General features: G+C 39.6%; 1 protein-coding gene across 1 annotated transcript in view; it reads right to left on the bottom strand.

Annotated features, from left to right (window-relative positions):
• Positions 1-3,076, bottom strand: part of pde4ba (phosphodiesterase 4B, cAMP-specific a) — a 235,325-nt gene extending 232,249 nt beyond the window's left edge. Inside the window, exon 1 of the mRNA XM_037535006.1 lies at positions 2,858-3,076. The gene's annotated coding sequence lies outside the window, so the exon portion shown is untranslated. The remainder of the gene's footprint in view (positions 1-2,857) is intronic.
• Between the last annotated feature and the right edge of the window lie 12,343 nt (positions 3,077-15,419).

Genomic DNA, 15,419 nt, shown 5'->3' with positions numbered 1-15,419 from the left:
TTCTATACCCATTAAAGGCTTTTTCCTAGAATAACATGTCCAAGCCATGAGCTATTCAGTAACCTTTATTTTTAAATGTACAGATAACCATTCTGAACATTCTCCACTGAACCACCACATGCATTTTCCAGCATAACATAAAATGTCATATTGAACTGAAATATATTAAGTCAGTGTTTCGGGTCACAGGCATGTCAGTGGGACCGAGCTTCAAGTTTCAGGCATTAAAATATTACCTGGATTCTTACAACTACTGCTGTGGAATCAGCCCTCCTGGGAATCATTTTTCTGGCAAATCACAAAAGGACCTCTGCAATTACAACTGTATTCTCTTTAATATCCATTTTATACACTTAGTTGACACAAAAGGGAAATTCCACCAACTTTTCAAAGTCATTTAGAGTGTTTTGATGTAAACTGCTCTGTCCCAGAAATAACTGACAGAATCAGAAATGCTGACATCTTTGAGTTTAATGGCTCTAAAATCTGCAGCATAGAAATCTACTATATGAAATTGTTTTGAATATGCTGCCTGATAAATAGAGAGAGAGATGATTTTGGCCAGTAAATTAGGGTAGGAAGTTACATGCAGGCTGTTGAGACCCCAGTTTCCATTTTTTCTAAATTCTGTTTTTATACAATACACTAGTTTACATCAACTCATTCTAAATGACTTCGCTTATGTAATTCAGCAACTGAAATATGTGGAAATTTTACAAAATCGGTGGAATCCACCTTTAACACCACCCACTACAGGGCGGCTCCACTGGCAGTTTTACAGGCAGGACTTTCTGCTGAGAAAGCGATGGGAGCTCTCACACCCGATAGGTACACTCTATCCAGTTCCAGTTCCTATCACCAGCCACCCTAGCAAATGAAACCCAATAGTCAATCTGCTTTCATCAATTAGACAGAATCAGTTTATTTAGACAGTAAAATCCAGTTAGGAAACTTTCAGGATAGTGAAATGAAAAATGACATTAACATTGTGCGTATTAGATCATTTGCAGGCAAAAATTGAACTAGAAATAATGTATTTGTTGGAAAGGATACAAATGAACAACAACCTTTAGAGCTTTAGAGTCTTAGAGTCCGTGTGCAATGTTAAAGTCATTACAGCAGGCTGCATTTCTGCTACACACAGAGCAAGAATGGAGTTAGGAGGGTGTGTGGAGGATTTCCCAGGGCTCTTCATCTTGCCAATCCATCATCAAAGGATTCAAATGAGGCTCTCTCAAGACGTCGCCCTGGCCAGTACAGGGGATGGCAACTATTCAACTGAGCACTTCCAACCCTCTTTCATAAGAAAACGGGTCAAATAAAGAGTAAATAAATGTCTCATATTTACTGCTCCCTGGTGTGCTTGTAGTAAATAAGAGCTTCCCAATCTGGCAGTTCACTGAGCTTCCAGTTGGACATGTTCACATATAGGCATGATAAAAGCTATTCATATTCCACATCATAGAGATCCCATTTGGTTTTATAGCACTTCCCACGTATGATATGGACACATGCTTAAACAGCAGGCATGCCACTCAGTGTTCTATAGTTCTACATGGCAGTACCGGGATGGCGTTAAACAGAATTACAACTAGAGGCGGGCAGTATGGCAAAATATAATACTGCGATACTTTTCACGATATGTCACAATATTTATCTTTTCAGGCATCTGATCAGCTATAACCAACTATCAAAAACTATGAATACCATGATTTTTATTCAATATCTGGCATGCTGATGACTCAATTTGCTCTATTTATAATGAAACATGCACTTGGTCAGTGCAAGCATTGACAATATGTATGATATGTTCAGAGAAGCATGTTGTATTGTTTTGTGATGTAATATATCATGATAACAGTATTTATCATTATATCATTATATACAGTATTTATCATGTTGCCCAGCCCAAAACACAACACTGAATGCTGGATGCTCTACTTTACAAAGTTTAACATGTACACAAAGCTGAACTGGGTGTACAATTAGAACATCTGGCAACTCTAAAAAACAACGACTCTCCACTTTTGTTTTGTAATGTAATCAAGACCTTATTTTACTGTATGTCTTTTACACTCCAATGTAAAACTAAATACATAAACAAAATACTCAACATTTACAACTATTTTAGTTAAAAGGGCTATGTTAATACATAATGGATAAACACTCGGAATATATTAATGGCAAATTTAAACGCAGGCCTTTTCATAAGTCACAGAAACTAAACCAGCGTTGCGTTCTCCCTTTACGACTCCACAGAACTCATTCATACACTCAGTCTGCTTCAGACGGAGATCCCAACCCCTGTACATTTCTCTCAGGAATATCTTTGGTTATTTATCCTGCTCCTCTTCGCTACAGCCTCCGTGTGATGCTCCATCCTTTCCCTGCGGTCGCCTTCGTGTACTACACATCATAATACTAACCTATATTTGCATGAACTGTCCTAGCACACACTTTTACTCGTCAAAAGACACCACTGCTCGCTAACGCTGGATGCAGAGAGAGAAACCCAGGCAGACCAACACAGCTGAAAGCAGACAGGCTGTCGTGTAGCATCCAAACCTAGAGACCCCAGCCCCGGGCACAGGGGCTCCACTCACAGTCAGCCCACAGACAGCTCCACTGTGACTGACGGCAAAATACACAAAAAAACAAGTTCGTCAATCAGCACTCCGTAAAAAGTCGATGAAACAGAGCAAAAGCCCAGATGACATTACAGAGTGCTGACGGGAACCTCACAAGTGATAAATCCCACCCAAAAAAACGTCCAAACAGCAACACGTTACGAAAACGTCCTCATTTTAAACAATAGAACAAAGCGAGCGTATCGGAGCAGCTTCGGAGCGACTCTTACCTCAGATAAGAATCCACTTTTCTCTCGGTGTGTGAGACAAAAGGACGCTGGAGCGCGAGGAGAAGCGTTAGCTCGGTGAGCTCTCCCGTCTCCTAACACCACCAAGCTTTTCTGGTGATTCCGTCGCTCCCCATGAGGCAGGCTGAACACGCGGAGCCAATCACAGCGAGCAGCGGCGGGGCTTTCACCGCCTAACAGCCTCTCTGTCCGGCGTCGAGGGTTTCCTCACTCCCCTCAGTTCACCTCCTCCTCTTCCACTACCACCAACTCTCTCCTCCTCTCACAGCAGCACTGCCAGTCTCGCTTCAACGAATGTGAGACGGTGAAGGACTCAGTGTGTAAAGCAGGTTTTCTGAGTAGTGTTGCTTGTTAGTTCAAAATGACTGCACATTATTTCCATCTGGATAAAATACGTTAATTGACCCCATTGTTGCCAGAAGTAAGTAAAAGGAAAGGCATTATGTACGTAATATAGTTCATTTTATGTATGTAATATAGTTAATAATAGGATAATTTTCTTCAGTATGCAGATGAACATGGTTTCTTGTAAAGACTGGGCCCTGAACGACCCTCAGGATACACTGTATTTCCAAAAGTATTTGGTCACCTGCCTTCACACGCATATGAATTCGAGTGACGTCCCATTCTTAATCCATAGGGTTTAATATGATGTCGGCCCACCCTTTGCAGCTATAACAGCTTTAACTTTTCTGGGAAGGTTTTCCACAAAGTATAGGAGTGTGTTTATGGGAATTTCTGACCATTCTTCCAGAAGCACATTTGTGAGGTCAGACACTGATGTTGGATGAGAAGGCCTGGCTCACAGTCTCCGCTCTAATTCATCCCAAAGGTGTTCTGTTGGGTTGAGGTCAGGACTCTGTGCAGGCCAGTCGAGTTCTTCTACACCAAACTCGCTCATCCATGTCTTTATGGACCTTTTGGAACAAAAGGCCATCCCTAAATCCCTAAACTGTTCCGACAACATTGGGAGCATGAAATTGTCCAAAATCTCTTGGTCTGCTGAAGTATTAGGAGTTCCTTTCACTGGAACTAAGGGGCCGAGCCCAGCTCCTGAAAACAACCCCACACCATAATCATCCCTCCACCAAACTTTACACTAGGCACAGTGCAGTCAGACAAGTACCGTTCTCCAGGCAACCGCCAAACCCAGACTCATCACTCCAGAGGACACATCCAGTGGTGGCACTTTACACCACTGCATTCAACGCTTTGCACTTGGTGATGTAAGGCTTGGATGCAGGTGCTCGGCCGTGGAAACCCATTCGATTAAGCTCTATACGCTGTTCTTGAGCTGATCTGAAGGCCACATGAAGTTTGGAGGTCTGTAGTGATTGACTCTGCAGGAAGTAGGTGACCTCTGCGCACTATGCCCCGCAGCATCTGCTGACCCCGCTCTGTCATTTTACGTGGTCTACCACTTCGTGGCTGAGTTCCACTTTGTTATAATACCACTGACAGTTGACTGTGGAATATTTAGTAGTGAGGAAGTTTCACGACTGGACTTGTTGCACAGGTGGCGTCCGATCACGGTACCACGCTGGAATTCACTGAGCTCCTGAGAGTGACCCATTCTTTCACTAATGTTTGTAGAAGCAGTCTGGATGCCTAGGTGCTTGGGTTTATACACCTGTGGCCATGGAAGTGATTAGAACACCTGAATTGAATGATTTGGATGGGTGACTGAATACTTTTGGCAAAATAGTGTATGAAGACTTCCTCGCATATGTGTACTTCCGTAGCATTTTTAAGGATCTGTATTTTTCTGAATATAATCAAATGACTATAGTTTTACCTCAGTTCAATTTGTCATTCATACTTATTGTGCCCAGTTCCTTTTTTTTAATTTAATTTTGGTTCGTTATTCATTCCACGCATGGACCTACTGTAGAGCTTTAACATTTATTTTTTTAAAAATATCCCATTTAGAGAATTATATCCTAACAGACTTCAGTTCTTTTACTGATAGGTGCTAAATATGATGTAGCATTCACTCTTAAAAGAAGAGGCACCCCTTTTGCACAAGTCATGGTGCTTTATTCTCCAGCTGTTGTTGGCCACAGCCTTGCCATACATAAGCAAAGTTCACTCTCTGCCTAGCTCACGTCTGACTCCTTCAGCTCTTCCTGCACACACATGCTGCTTTCAGGTGCTCATCAGAAGGTTGTATGTACGAGATGGTTAACTAGTAAATGCGACCTCACCTTATTTGGGTGCTCATTTATGCCCTCCACATGAAAGAAAGCATGCAGATCTGGAGAATACCACATAGATCTAATAGAAGCATGCCAGGTATATATTTTTTCATATTTACTGCAAGTTTAGCATTTTTCACTTGTGTAAAAAGTTAAAGGTCACATGTGTCACATCTCATGAGCTTGCATGTCATCTAGAATCAAGTTTACTGGCAGTAAATATTACCTGTATGTCATTTGAGTACAATTTTCAAGTCTGACATTTGGGTATTTCTGGGTATTTCCCAGTTTCAGACACCACTCAAATGCAGCAACATGCTCTCCGGGTAGTTCCTAGCTCCGCCCTCTCAAATAAGAGTCCTTAGAATGAATGCTGGAGAACAAATACCCAAAAATCAGCATGCAAACATTTCTTGAATATTTTACAGTACTAAGAAGTTCCATTGCAGTTCTACAGGAAAAACAGTATATTCTTAAATCTGTTTTACCACCTGAACATTTGGATAGCTATTTTTTACTTCTATTTGAGTCATTATTTAATTTAAGCAGCAACAATAATTTGTGCTTTGAGAGCAGTTTCCACTAAGAGTTCAGCACTTTTGGGGCATCATACATTTTCCATTGTGAGACAATAGACAGAAAGAGCCGTTCTCTAGCCTGGAGGCTACCATGTGTGGATTATTTCTATTGGTCCATATGACAAATGTTCATGGACTCTTTCTACCTAAATTCTTAGCAATGAAATATGCACCACAATATGATTTAAACCATTCATTACAAAATATATATGTTTTCAAAAACCTGAACCAACCTGTTTCCAGAACAGGTTGGTCATTTTTCTGCTCTAGCACACACACCAAACCAGGTAACCAAAGATCATGAGTTGATTCAGGTGTGGTTGAGCAGGAAACTCACCAACTGCGTAAGAAAGGAGTTCTACTCTAAATATAGACACTAAATGACAGATTCTGAGATGAATACTAGTTTAGAGGATGTTAATGACAAGAGAAAAAAATACATATGATGTAAAGTTCAATAGTAAAAAAAGAGAGATAAAAGAATAGATGAAACAAAAGAATCAACAGAATTTTCCCTCCTACCTCAACTGTACACTCTTTAAAAAGATGGTCCTTTAAGGATTCTTTAGTACAGGCTATGCTTCTATGTAGAACTACTTCAAGCTTTGCATGGTGAAATGGTTTCTCAGATTGATGGAGAATGTGTTGTATATGGTTGTACACAGAACCCTTTTGAAAATGGTTCTATATAGCACCAAAAAGCACTGTTACGATGTCAAGGTTATGGTTATATATTTATGGTTTTAAACAGAGCCACAGAATCATAAGACCACTTGAAGAACCATTTTTTAAAGCGTGTAATTGATCATGCATGTTTTGTCTCTAGGTTAGCTTTTTTAATTTTGCACTAGAGTTCTGAGACTCATGCAGCTCAGCCTATTAGCACCATGTTAAATCATCACAGTCTTGCCTCAGTTGTTAAGTAATCTCAAATAGATTTGCTTATGTGGTTTCCCACATTGTATGACATATTTTATGTATAGAAAAGCACAACAGCTAACAGCAGTATAAATCGTCAGGTTGCCTGCATTTTTTTCAAAATGTTTTGTCTGATTGATTACATTTGCAGAAAGGAGAAAGTTCTGTACATTTCACCAAACTTATCACTTTAAGAAGCCTATAGCAGAGCGATAGAGTAGGATTGAGGATCAGGGGGTGATGGAGGCTGTGATTACATTACTGATTATAGTTTGTGCTGTCTCGCGGGTACTGATGGTAATGGAGGCTGGACCCCCTCTGACTGAGTGTGACACTCCGCTAGACCCTGATTGAAAACTTGGTTTATCCCATGACAAGGTCAGCGCGTACAAGCCAGCCTTTGTTATTATGTCTCCAATACAGGAGGGTAATATCAGAGGATGATGTCATTCATGAATATTAAACTTCAGCCTCAGTGTCCACACCACTGAATAAAAAGATTCAAATGTGTCAAGTGGTTATACTTAATTTACTACTTAAGCAGCAATGAACTCATTATGAAGAGAAAGTCTGCACCTGTTTATCCACTTGTCACGTCTGTGCTTCGAGATAACGATGATGCGTGATGAGGATAAGGACTCAGAGCTGAGGGAAGTGGGACAGGGGCAGTGTGTGCAGTGTAAAGGAGGGCAGGCTAAAGCCCCCCTGCGCTGTATTGTTCCAGTGAGGATTTGATGCTTAAGCACCATGGCTGTGATTAGGAATCAGGGCCATCTGCTAGTCTGTGGGAAGAAAGAGTGTAGACCCCCCTCTACACACACACACACACACACACACACACACACAGTTTAACAGCTATACATATGCAGATATCTTACTTTGACCCTTTATTTATTTCATTTCTAGTCAAAATGGCCATTCACACACGTTACTTTTGAGAATCAAAGAAAAAAACAATAAAAATATTTAACAGAACATTGCACAAAAGTCTCAACAAATTAATTATTATTTTTTTCAGTAATAAAGGAGCTGTTTGCCTGTATTTGCCTTTACTACAGCTTTCAGGAGACTTTCAGTGATTCACAGAAATATGCTGAAGTTGGTTGCCGTTTTGAGCCAAATAATTCTAAACACATCAAGATCTGGGCTTTGGGAGGGCCAGTCCACTGTTCCGAGTATGTCTTATCTTCTCAGCAGTGTGTTTGTGATGGTTATCTTGCTGTAGAACAAATTTCTTCCCATCTCCAGAGAGTATTGCACAATGTATTAAAATTAGTTTGTACTTGTTTGTACTTATCATCACTTAAATCTCCAGCTCCCAATGTTGTTATATGTCCCCAAACTTGCCCTGATCCTCTTCCATGCTTGACTGATGGTTGTAGACTTGGTTTGAAGAGTCTTTCCTTAACTCTTTTTCACTGGAAGGATGGAGAAAAACACCTGTGAAGTAGTGCTTGATATACTCCTCTCTCTCAAAGATGAACATTTTAATTTTAGTTTCTTTTATCTTCATCTTTTAAACATTTTGGAGCTGCAGTTTTGGAAACTTCACTTTTTTCGCTTATTTCTCTTTGACATTCATTTTCCTTATGCATGCGGATTATCTTATGTTGTATTCTCCTCAGATGTATCTCCAATACTCATTTAGAAGCTCCTGAGATGGTGTTGGCTGGATGTTTTTGGTTGGTGGACTATTCTCAGTCCAGCAGTGACAGTCAGGTGTTTAAAAACTCCAGCAGCACTGCTGTGTCTGACCTACGCGGTGTCACTGCATGTGCTTTGAATGCAAAAAGAAATGGTCTTAAGAAATGTAACCTTAGCACCTTTTGAGTAAGCCCTGTTTTGCTTTCCAAAGTCAGGAGATTTTGTCTCCATGCATTCCATCAAAAACAGACTCGGATTTATCTGGTGCAAAAACCTCTGCCAAGCTGATTTTTATTCCATTGAGTCACATAACACTGAGCCATACATCCTACCTCATACTCAGAATAGCAAAGATAGACATGCTTAGGTCACTGCAGGCCTAAATGCTGGAATAAAACCTCTGTGCAACATCTGCACACAGACAGGCTACACACACATACAAATATGTGTGTTTGTATGTGTGTGTGTTTTACTCCACTGCTGGGTCCTGTCATTTAGAAGGAAAAAAGTAGACTTACAAAAACGAAGGGAGTTTGTAAGGTGTTGCCTAGCAACCAGCTCTACATTTAAATATGGGCAGCATAAAAGCTCAGTAATTCAGACCTCATAAACATCACTGCCTAGTGTCCTCCAACCTGAAACACAAACACACTCTCAAATCTGAAGAGATGGGTGGTATTACTCCACTACTGCATTGCCAATTAGCTTCTGTCTTAGAGCTACCTGGTTTAAATCAATATTCAATTATGGCCTAATAGGAAGGCTATTTTATTACAAGAGCCATGTAGATGAACATAAATCAGGCATGTAGTTTACACTAGTCACAGCCAGTTGTAGCTCTCGTGTCACTATTTTTCAGTATAATGGCTGAGGGAGGGGCTTTTGAAAGGCCAGAATTGCTGCCTGACCCCAGCCTGACCCATGACTCTCACAAGTTATGTTTTGATGAGGCATACACAGCACAAAGGTTTGAGATGAGGTAGTGTAGCCCATCTGCAGGAGTGCGTTTGGTCAGCAGCAGCGAAATTCACACTGAGCGGGGCAAAGTTACTCATCTAATGTAAGAGGCGTGCATCCACCCACCGTATTCAAGGGTCATCACCGCCACAACCGCTCACTCAACCCTCACACATGACTCATCAATTTCACATAGCAGTAACACATACAAGCACATTTTAATTGTGCTCTCATTTGTGCATTAGTGTCCCACCTGGAAAAAAATATATATGGACATGTATTTTTCTATATTTGAAATACATTTCGAATGCAATGCAGTCCAAGCTGAAATACATTCCAAACATTCCTAAAATGTATTTCAGAAAATACTGTCATATTAACCAAATACATTTATTTTGTATGTTTGGGGAACTATTACACATAGAATTTACCATTGACATGTATTTATTAAATAAATAGAAAAACTTGTCTAATGCACTAATGCACTTTACTATTGGGAACCCTTTTGAAATGAATTTGTATTCCTTCCTATCTTTATTTCAAGTATGAGCAGAAGCAAGTGTTGTAGGTACTGATACTCTGTAGAAATGCAGTTATGATTAGATATCCTTTTTTAAAATGCACAATGCAAAACACAGACATCAGTACCATTAATTTAGTTCATGTATGCTTAGTAATATCTGTAACCTTTGTTAAGACTGCACACAATTGAAAAAATATAATACTAAATACAAATAATTGCATTTAAAATATAGATTTGACAAATACATTTTCATAATTTGCAAAAATATATTTGATAAATACATTTGGAATATATATATTTTTTTTCCCGTATGTGTGTGTTTACACTGAAAAAGGCATGCACTGAATTTCCTTGTTTCACATGTAGAGCTGCGTGTTGTTTGAAATGGTTTGATACCAATAACTTGAGTTTTGATACCTTTTTCAATACATTTTTCTAATTGTGAGAAGCAATGCATGTGAGAAAGAATGATTTATTAACCAAAATTCCATATTCCCCTTTCTTGGGCCTCCACATGACTTCACCTGGATGCTGTAGTAAAAATACAAAGGGGGGGTGCATCTCAGGACTCCAGGTATATTGTTTTAACCATTAGCACTGATTTGATAATAACCTAACTCTTTGAATGTGAACACTTAACTTCTAATGGAAGAAAAAATATCTCTTCAGCCAGTTGGCCTACCTAAACCAAGGAGCTTGTTTTTGTTAAACGTGGAAATGTGATGTGACAATAAATGTGATTTGATTTGATTTTGATTTGTTTTGGTGCTGGCTGAATCTAAACATGTTTGCCACGTTATATGCAGTGGTATGCAAAAGTTTGGGAACGCCGGGGCAAATTGTTGATTTTCTAAATGAAAATAGGTTAACACATCCCCTACAGAGAACACCCCTCTGCACCTTTTAATGCACAATTACTGATTATTTTCTTAATTACAATATAAGAAATACAAGTTGAAATGCAGTCTGTGCAAACGTTGTGTCACATTTTACTTTTTATATTTTTATATTTTACTTCTATCCAACAGTTTAAACACAGCAAATAAATAGAAATATGTACTAAAATTCACAGCTAATTCACAGAAAAATGTCATATTTAAGTTTGTTCATTATTTTCAATCAGATCAACAAATTTTGACCTGGGATTTTCCAATATTTACACACGACTGCAGAATAATTTGAGTCTAATTGATCAACCTATGCACTTTTTGACTGTTGTTTCCCTTCAATTACAACTGTGACAGAAAATAAAACGTACACTTTATATTAGCTTTCCGAAAGAATTTCTGAAAAGGCATAAAAGGAATAAAATTCATGTAGTTACATAGCTGAGAGGAAATAGGGATTAATGGGTTAAGGTTAAGGATGTGCTAAGCGTAGTGCAGCAGCTTTTAGCTACAGTTTTACAGGTGAGGTGGTTTTTCTGCCATCTTTTCATGTAAACATTCAAACTGGCCCCTTGTTCATAGGTTAGCCAACTATTTGCAGTGCTGGTAATAATTTCATTCTTGTGTACAGCATAATACTGTGGTGGGACGGAATGAATGTCACTCAGGACTCCCAAATGATCAGGGAAAATCCCTGGAAATGACCCACAAAAACAGGACTAAAGGTTATGTTTGAGAGTTTGAAGATGAAACGACCTATAACAATGCCTGATTGCAGTTTTGAATATTTGTTTTCCACCTCTTATATCCATACATATATCAGCTTCAATTCAAATGTACATATGCTGCTGTGGAAAGACTATTTATAAACTAAAGGAAGCAGAATTATAACTAGCAGCCTAAACCCACTATGAGCCATCTGTGAGACATTACAAGCAACAAGCAGGGCATGATGGTGAGCATACTGCCTAAAGCTGCTGTACAGTGCCTCAGACTCTCTACACACATCTCCGTATACAATCCCCATCTCCATGCTGCTAAATATAGGGCCAGAATACATACCATCATGCATGAAAAGCTGCCAAAGACACAAAGCAGCTCGGCAAAAAATCAGCCTTTCAGCCACAGCTGCCAGTGTGGGAGAATTCTAATCAGCGTCTGTGCCGAGAAAAAGCCTCACTTCTCCCATTCATTGTTACTAATTTCAGGGTGAAAGTGAGCTTATCTGATATCTGATACCTTTATTCTTTTGAAGGAGGGGGGTGTGTAGAACAGAAGATTTGTTGAATGATTTCGCCCCTGAGTTCCATTTCTGATGTTATAACTTCTTTTTCACACGACTATTTTCCAGCCTCTCTTTAGAGTTAGAAACTGAACTGGAATTGAACAGACTGAATTTGTTACTGTACCTCTGAGAGTGATATATCTAAACGGTCGCTGTTCTGATGGGCTGCCCTGTATTGTGCCTCATTCGAAAAAGCAGTGAAACACTCTTTATAACTTCCACCTGAATGGGTGGGGATATCCTGCTGTAGGCTGAATAGGTGGATATATCTGAGCCAGTTTAAAAGGAACAGGACGATTTCCTTTTCTTCTTGTTATATAAAAAAGACAGCGAAATGCTGGAGAGTGCCCCTAAGCGAGTCCTCACTGACTGGGGTTAAATGAAGCTAAACAACTTCTTCTTCTTTCGGCTGCTCCCTTTAGGGGTCACCACAGCGGATCATCTGCCTCCATCTTGCCCTATCCACTGCCTCCTCTACTTTCACACCAACCATATCCATGTCCACCTTCACTACATCCATAAACCTTCTCTGAGGTCTACCTCTTCTCCTTCTGCCCGGCAGCTCCATCTCCAACATTCTTTGACCAATATATCCACTAATGAAGCTAAACAACTAAAAACAGTCCGTTTCAAACCATTTAACTTAGACTTTCCTTTGATCTTGAAAGTAGAAGAAGTTATTTCACTAAAATTTAATTTAGCTCACATGTAAACTTCATTTTTCCACAGTAAAGAAGTTTGCACAGCATTTCTGCTACTGACTGCCAATGGTCCATATCAGAGGTTCAAACCTTTCCTAACTCCCAGCCTACACAACCAACCAAAAGCTTCTGTGGCCCACAAATTTTACAGACCAGCAAACAATGTTCAAACAAATATGTATAAAAAAATCTATGTAGCTTGTCAGTTGTGCTTTATTTTATAATATATTTCAACACAAAAAAACCCTAATAAATAACCAGATGGTTTCTAGTTGGTGTTGTCTACCAAGTGCTGGATGACATGCTGAGGAAATGGAAGTTGTGAAAGGAGGTTTGGCTCAGTTACAGGTTTAGATGAAATTTTGCCATGTTTAGCCTCAAATTGATGGCATAATTAGTTCGGCCTTAAAGCTTTATTCAAAAGATCTCTGAGTGTTCAGCACAGAGTGGCAGCTATTTACTCGATTTCTGTTCACGGACATGTGAAATTGAAAGACTTCACACACCAAATGGGATTTATTTGTGTAGTATTTTTGAGCAACAGGAAATTAATTCAATCATGTGTTTGACTGATAATGTCTTACAAACCATACACAACTTTTCAAATGGCAAAAATGCAACATTATTTTATTCGTGCTCTGTTTGTCATTCATTCTGCTTTCTCTGTGGTGTTAGCATCTCCAAAAGCAGCTCAAACTGAGTTACAAATGTGTGAGCTGTGTCTGAAAGTGCTCATGAAGTTCCAGGTGAATAATGAGCTGAAGCCCTCTGTGCTCCTTTTACTCCTCCAGAATAGAAAGAAGCCCACTCAATGTTGGTTTGCCTATTTTGTGAGAGGCAAAGGAAATCTTTGTCACCTGAAGACATTCTGCCACTTTGTTTACTCAGTGTATTTTGCTTATTTCCGTTTAGATTCTTTCTCAGTCTGAAATACAGTGGCTGTTTAATAGTAGGTGGCTTAGCCTCAGGGTCTTTCTTTATAACTATTCACCCAGGATTCAGGGACTCTGCAAGAATAAAAAGAGAAATAATTTAATATAATTGAAAACATCGGTGGCAGACTAACCAGATATGTGGACTGAAGTCATGTGACTTGGACTCGAGTCTGGCTCAAGTGATACATTTGATGACTTGAGACTGAAGAAATCAACAAAGATTTGTGACTTGACTTTGACATAAACACCAATGATTTGGACCGGTACTTAAGCCTCATGATTCAGAAAGACTCAAGACCCACTTCTTGCTGTAAATTTGATATACAGCAACGTCGTCAAATGTCCGTTACTGTGATTATGCTCAGATTTCAGATTCAAATTTGCCTCCATAAGCCAGAAACAGGCGAAACATCAAAAAGCCCCCACTCAGCACCTCCAGCCTCACTGGAGAAACTTACCAGGTAAACTGAGCATTTTGCCCTTAAATAAACAGCGCTATCTCTATTTGACCCATTTTAACAGCTACTGCAAGTAAAATAAGCACAATATTCACCACAAGGCTGAAGTTGACTTGTTATTCAGCAGCTTACTGGAATTTGCCATTTCACTTTAAATGCAGCCTTCCGCCCGAAGACTGCTGGGATAGGCTCCAGCACCCCCCCGCGACCCTGACGGAGAAGCGGCTTAGAAAATGGATGGGTGGATGGATGGACTTTAAATGTGTTCTGGCACCGGACTGCTGCACCAATTAAGGTGCAACTGAAAATTTGAAGAAGGCAACTTCAGCTTTGTCATTCACCACCATTTTGCTGTCTTTTCTGTAAACACTGTTCTGCTTGGTAATTCTGGTTTGTTGTCATCTTTTGGTTTTGTTGTCATCTAAATTCAATTAAAACTAACGTGTTTCAGTTTGATGAGCTAGCTGTAGTGCTAAGCGCCCTCTAGCGTTTGACCAACCCTGAAGACGTTACTACACATTCTCTGGTTATATGTAAATGTGGGCTTTTGTCACATTACCAGGCTGGGTGTTCTCCAGAGTACCCCAGCACATGAGCTGGTCACGCATGTGGGTGTGGTCACCACTCCATATACTCCATATGATGTGGCAGAAGATGCTTTTGCTATTTGAAAGCTCTGTTTCAGACAGTGAAGCTTTATCACATCCTAACAAACACCGTGCAGAAAATCACGGCAAACCCTGGCAGAGAATGGTGGAACTACAACACACTTTATTTAAATCTCAAGTTTTCTTCAACAAGGACAGTAGTTTAACTGTAGATAGACTATGCCATCATTTACATAAGGTAAATGGTTTAAATGCTGCTGAGGACTGAGTGGTATGATTTGAAATTTGAACATGTACATCAAATTCTTTTGATGAAAAAATAATAAAGGATCATTTTGTTTTCTACGATATGGTCCTTTAAACAGCTATTCAGCGACTTATTGGCCAGTTAGATCTACGACTGTGGGTGGCGCATATTCAAACGCATTCTTAAAATAAGACACTCACGTCTACAAGAAAGGCAAGTAAAAAATTATTTAATGCATAAATAAACATAGGCTGTAAATTAGACTACTGGATGTTCTAGGAACCAACCAAACAAGCAGATTTAAAGACTGCTGCTACATCCTGTGTCTTGTTTTGCTCTGTGTTGATGCTGGAGGTGACGGGTCTCGGCCCAGCGCTTCGTTTAATTAATGGCAAAAACACAGCAGACCTCATGTAAGGACAAGTGTAATTAACACTGTTTGGTAAACAGAAATTTCTGTTAGCGTAGGTTGCACCTCAATAACATTACTTCATTACTCCCCAGGCCTAAGGCCCTAACCACTCACAGTGTGTGTGTGTGTGTGTGTGTCTGTGTGTGTGTGTGCAATCACATTCAGTTCAAACACAATAACATTCAAATATCTGAGC

Source organism: Pygocentrus nattereri, chromosome 26 (genome assembly GCF_015220715.1).
Source record: "Pygocentrus nattereri isolate fPygNat1 chromosome 26, fPygNat1.pri, whole genome shotgun sequence".
NCBI classification, from domain to species: Eukaryota; Metazoa; Chordata; class Actinopteri; order Characiformes; family Serrasalmidae; genus Pygocentrus; species Pygocentrus nattereri.
Note: the sequence above shows the minus strand (reverse complement) of the source record. Positions and strands in the feature narration are given on the sequence as shown.